The following is a 6,000-nucleotide window of genomic DNA, read 5'->3' as shown; positions in this document are numbered from 1 at the left end:
GCGCGATGCTTCCCTATACCGCCGGGGGTTAATGTGCCGGGGGCGGTCCGTGACCGCTCCTGGCACATAGTGCCGGATGTCAGCTGCGATAGGCAGCTGACACCCGGCCGCGATCGGCCGCGCTCCCCCCGTGAGCGCGGCCAATCGCGTATGACGCACTATCCCGTCGGTCATATGGGCCCACCCCACCTCGACGGGATAGTACGTCTAATGTCAGAAAGGGGTTAATCCTAGAGTAGTGAAAGGGTTAAAAAAAATAATAAAGACACAGCCAGAAAAAAGTATTTTAATATTCTTAATTTAACCATACTTACCACACTCGATCACCTGCAAAAAAAATTAAAATAATAACCCAACCGTAAACTACCTGTCCGCCGTAGTCCAATTAATAACGAATGTCCCACCACGATCTGCCCTATAGAACAGTGACATCGGGTGATGTTACTGCTCAATAGGACCTTCAGTGACACACTGACAGGAGACAATAGCTCCTGCTGTGTATCACTGAGGTTACCTTAGTTCAGGGTCTCACTTTACGGCAAAAGCTGTGTGGGAATTTTCTCACACAGCAGTGCCACAACTGAGACTAGGGACTATTTCTCACAGGGGCGTAGGAATACATTGCTGAAGGATACCTTCTGTCATTGTATTCCTGGAGCCCCTGGAGAGCAGTCACATCAGGTGATGCTGCTGCTCTCCACGGGAGATCGTCGTGGGACACTCGTTTTAATTGTATTTCTGCGGATCAGGAAGTATAGTATTTGTTATTTTAATATTTTTTTACAGGTGACAATGGCTTCGAGGATCAAGGTGACAGGGTGATGGTGAGTATGTACTCTATGTTTAATGTACTGTATGTCTATATGTATGTAGTGTATGCATGCGTTGCATGTTGTATGTTGCATGGTACATGTTGTATGTTGCATGTCACATGGTGCATATTGTATGTTGCATGTCATATGTTGCATGGTGTATGTGTACACAGTCTAGACAAGTCCAGCTCTGCTACATCTGGATGCCTGACATCCAGATGTAGCAGAGCCTGTAGATGATCACCTACACTGCAGCGTTCTCACAATCAGCTGATTGTGAGAACCAGACTAGTGACCGGAGATAACTCCCGGTCACGTGCAGGGAAGTTCTCGCGATAAGTTATTGCGAGAACTGCAGTGGATGAGGGACTTCCGGCAGCGGGACAGGTGAGCCGGCAGACATGCATAGTAAGCTGCATTTACGCTGTTTCTACGCATGTGACTAATCATTTGATGCGGTTTTACCGCATCTAATAATAGTCTATGGTAAATTTACGGCACGGCAACGGAGCGTCGCCGCATTGTAAACAGACATGATGCGTTCTGAAAAGATGTGCCGCATGTCCGTTTACGCGGGTCTGCCGCCTGCGTGTTTTGCCGCATAGTGGAGACGGGATTTCATGAAATCCCCTCCACTATGCTGTAACATTTGGACGCTGCGTGTTTGACGCTGCGGCTCTAAGCAGCGTCAAACACGCAGCGTTTCCTGATTGTGGAAACATACCCTTAGGGTAGCTATCGTATCTATCTAGCTGTGTGTGTAAACATTATTCTTCAATGGAGTATGTAAATGAAGAGGTTGGACAAGAAATTACATCACAATTCTTTTTTTTGTATATCTCTATTTAGCTTACAAAAACACACACAAATCCGCATGAAAAATGCATGAAAAACGCAGGTGACCTGCCAGTGACCTCAGGTGCAGATTTGGTGCAGATTTTACCTGCGTCAAATCCTGATGCAATCCTGAACATGGACACAAGAAAGTTTGGCAAAGTGCTCCTGTATGTGACAGTCAGGGGAGAGCATCAGCCAAACAATTGTAGGGATTGGGTCTTTATGGGCCTTCACTACACAAAACCTTTATCACCGATACATGGGATTGATCAGCAAGTTATCACCTGTGAGTGTCCGACTCGCACTGATTGGGAACTTTGTTCCCGGTTACAGAATAGAGCAGCAGGTTGGACCTCTGACCATTGCTCCACTCAATCTATGTGGCTGACAGAAAAAAACAGTATTGTTTGAGACTCCCATAGTGTAAGAATGGAGCTCAGACTGAGCATGTGCACCGCTGCTCAATTCTACAGGAGATAAAAGTGCCACATTGTGACGGATAGGACGGGTGATGGGGAGGAGGGTTGTTTGGTGGAAACAAGTTCACTTGAATCATGCATTGTTATAAAAGATACAGTTCCCACAAATCAATAGTGCTATTTCCACTATCCATGTACTCTAGACTTCAGTTACTGCACATTTTTTCCTCCTTCTTGGCTAAAAAAAATACTCCTCAAAATTTGTTGGAAAACTTTACTCATCTCATCTCTAAAATTTGTAATGTGACCTTGTGCCACATTCTATCCTATTGTACAGCGACCTCACCAGAAGTCAGACCCTCGGCGAAAAGCAACTTATGTCTCCTTACAAAAAAAATAAAAATGTGTCAAAAATATGTTTTGCCCCAAATATGACCCAGGTGACTAATCAGGCTGTTTGTGCCACGTTCGAAAGTGAAGTTGCATTAGCGTGGATCATGCTTTTTCTTTTTAAAAGGTTGTTGTTGCTGAAGACAAAAGATATTGTCTGTGAGAGCTGAAGGATTTAGTGCAGCTCTAAATGTGAGGACATTGCTGCAGATTAGGGGAAAGGAAAGACGGAAAAAGGGGGCGGAAGATGGGAAAAGTGGGCAGAAGACAGGAAAAGGGGGCGGAAAACGGGAAAAAGGGGGCGGGAGACGGGAAAAGGGGGCAGAAGATGGGAAAAGGGGAAGATGGTAAAAAGGGGGCAGAAGATGGGAAAGGGAAGATGGAAAAGGGGAAGACGGTAAAAAGGGGGCAGAAGATAGGAAAGGGAAGATGGAAAAGGGAGCAGAAGACAGAAAAAGGGTGTGGAGAACGGGAAAAAGGTCAGGAGGTGGGGGAAGACTTCTGTAGACACGAGGCTAAAATTGAGCAGATCCTCAACATACAGCCTCAAGCAATTAGCACCCCCTAATTCCCCATGCAAGTACCAGGACCCCCTCGTTCCTCACATAGCCCCCACACACAATCCCCCTGCTCCCTGTGCAGACTCCATGCAGGAACAGCCTCTGCGACCCCCAAACCCCTCAGTGTATTGTAACCTCTCCTCAGCCTCAGCAGACAGAGCCGGCTGAAGAGTTGGCTAGTGGCCCCGTCCTTTCCAGTGACATCATCCCATCGCATGGTCACATGGGCATGACGTCACCAGAGGTCCTTTAGCCCAGATGTAGGCTCTACAGTGGAGGTATGTGTGTTGTGTGTGCTGTGAGTTCTCGGCTCCGGTCGCTGCTGGTTCCTCTCTGACACTCGCTAGATGTTCCGGTGTGTGGAGCGGAGGTCGCGGTGCGGAGCTGATGGCGGCTCCTCTGCTCAGTACCCGGCCATGTACAGCAGCTCCTGCTCCCTGTGTGTTCTGTGCGGGACGGCGCCTGCTGCTGGGCCTCACACATCAGGACTGTGTGACAGGAAAACTGCCCACAGCGACCAATCAGAGCTCAGCTTCCATGTTATCAGAGCAAGCAATCAGAGCTCTGCGTCCATGTTACCACAGCAACCAGAGCTCAGTTGTTATTTATCCGGAGTAACCAATCAGAGTTCGGATTTCATTTCATCCAGTCAGAGCTCAGCTTTCAGTTTACCTCAGCTCTGCAACAGCCATACTGCACCCATAGCCTTAATATGGAAGATTTCAACAAGACCTCAGAGTGTGAGACCCTCCAGAATCTGTCCATAAATCCATAATGTAAATGTGTCAGAACAACCTAAAATGAGGATGAAAACCTCAAGTTTTCCATGAAATAAGCCGTCCCTAAATATCCTCAGGTGAAATACATCCAAACCCGTCACTGCGCTGCGGACTGCGATATAAACCAATATAAAGACAAATGGGGATTGGAAATCGGATAGTAATAATATTGAAATGGCGGCTGGACCGTAAATGTCCCGTACACAAGACTGTAATATGACGGGCAGAAAGAACGAGGTTCCTTCTATAAAGTATCCCAGAATCCAGTTCATCACACTAGCCCATCCAGTACGGATCAAGTGGTTATCAGCCCTGATGTGGGTTTCGCCTCTGCTTCATCAGGAGTTGTATATGGGATGGGAAAGTAAGGACCAGATATAACACCAGAGGAACCTGGGCATGTTACTAGTATGTACGGATACACTGACAGATGATTACCACAACATGATGACCATAAGGACCTTTCATAACATGGTTCACCTGTTATGACCCCAATGGCAGAGGGTCTCAGGAATAATTGCTAAGTCTGCAAACACAGAAAACCAGCTCATAGGGCAGTGGTAACTGGGCTGACCATATATCTAATCCTAGCACCACAAATACCAGCAGCCGGGGAACGTTCCTACGTTGATCCTAGACGTCTCGCGCCAGCCGGAGAACTAACTAACCCTAGAAGGGAAAAGAAAGACCTTTCTTGCCTCCAGAGAAAACACCCCAAAAGTTGGATAGAAGCCCCCAACAAATAATAACGGTGAGGTAAGAGGAAAAGACAAACATAAGAATGAGCTAGGTATTTAGCAAAGAGAGGCCCACTAGCTAATAGCAGAATTGTTGTGAATTTGGATTCTGGGCTCCCCCGGTGGCTACTGGTGGAATTGAACTTGTGACATCATCTTCCCTGTTCACCTGTTCTGATTAGATCTGGGTGTCGCTATATAACCTGGCTTCTCTGTTAGATGCTTGCCGGTCAACAATGTTATCAGAAGCCTCTCTGTGCTTGTTCCTGCTCCCAGACATCTACTAGATAAGTTGGACATTCGTCCATGTTTTGTTTTTGTATTTTGGTTCCAGTTCACAGCTGCAGTTTCGTTACTGTGTCTGGAAAGCTCTTGTTGATCAGGAATTGCCACTCTGGTATTATGAGTTAATGCCAGAGTCCTAAAGTAATTTCTGGATGTGTTTTGTTAGGGTTTTCTACTGACCATGAAAGTATGCTTTCTGTCTTCTGCTATCTAGAAAGCGGACCTCAAATTTGCTAAAACTATTTTCCTGCTGCGTTTGTTGTTTCATCTCATATCACCGCCAATATATGTGGGGGGCTTCTGTCTCCTTTTGGGCATTTCTCTAGAGGTGAGTCAGGTCTTTTATTTCCCTCTGCTAGCATTATTTAGTTCTCCGGCCGGCGCTGGGCATATAGGGATAAAAAGTAGGACATGCTACCTGGCTACTTCTAGATGATGCGGTAGGTTTAGTTCATGGTCAGTATAGTTACATCTTCCAAGAGCTTGTTCCTATTGAGGCTTATGCTAGTTCTCTGGCCATGGAGACCATGACAGTTTGACCGGCCCACTAAAGGGTTAAAATCCTTGGCTGAGAAAGAAGTCTGCTGAGAGTTTTTTTTTTTTTTTTTCCTCTGTGCTCTTAATTGGATCACTTGCCAGTCTGTCTATGCTGCAGTCTTTCTTTTTTTTCTCTCTCCTTATAATCTTTGAATGGCTTTGTGTTCACCTGTTAATAATGGATCTTCAGAGTGTAACTGCAGGTTTGAATAATCTCACCACGAAAGTACAAAATTTGCAAGATTTTATTATTCATGCTCCGGTATCTGAGCCGAGAATTCCTTTGCCGGAATTCTTCTCAGGGAATAGATCTAGCTTTCAGAATTTTAGAAATAATTGTAAGCTATTTTTGTCCCTGAAATCTCGTTCTGCTGGAGACTCTGCACAGCAGGTTGGGATTGTGATTTCCTTGCTCCGCGGCGACCCTCAAGACTGGGCTTTTGCATTGGCACCAGGGGATCCTGCGTTGCGCAATGTGGATGCGTTTTTTTTGGCCTTGGGCTTGCTGTATGAGGAACCTCATTTGGAACTTCAGGCAGAAAAAACTTTGATGTCCCTATCGCAGGGGCAAGATGAAGCTGAAATTTACTGCCAAAGATTCCGTAAATGGTCTGTGCTTACTCAGTGGAATGAGTGCGCCCTGG

General features: G+C 46.2%; 1 protein-coding gene across 1 annotated transcript in view; it reads left to right on the top strand.

The window, feature by feature from the left end:
• Window positions 1-3,893: 3,893 nt before the first annotated feature.
• Window positions 3,894-6,000, top strand: part of LOC143803137 (uncharacterized) — an 87,943-nt gene continuing 85,836 nt past the window's right edge. Inside the window, exon 1 of the mRNA XM_077281383.1 lies at window positions 3,894-4,114. The gene's annotated coding sequence lies outside the window, so the exon portion shown is untranslated. The remainder of the gene's footprint in view (window positions 4,115-6,000) is intronic.

Source organism: Ranitomeya variabilis, chromosome 1 (genome assembly GCF_051348905.1).
Source record: "Ranitomeya variabilis isolate aRanVar5 chromosome 1, aRanVar5.hap1, whole genome shotgun sequence".
NCBI lineage: Eukaryota > Metazoa > Chordata > Amphibia > Anura > Dendrobatidae > Ranitomeya > Ranitomeya variabilis.
This window is presented reverse-complemented; position numbering and strand designations above follow the sequence as displayed.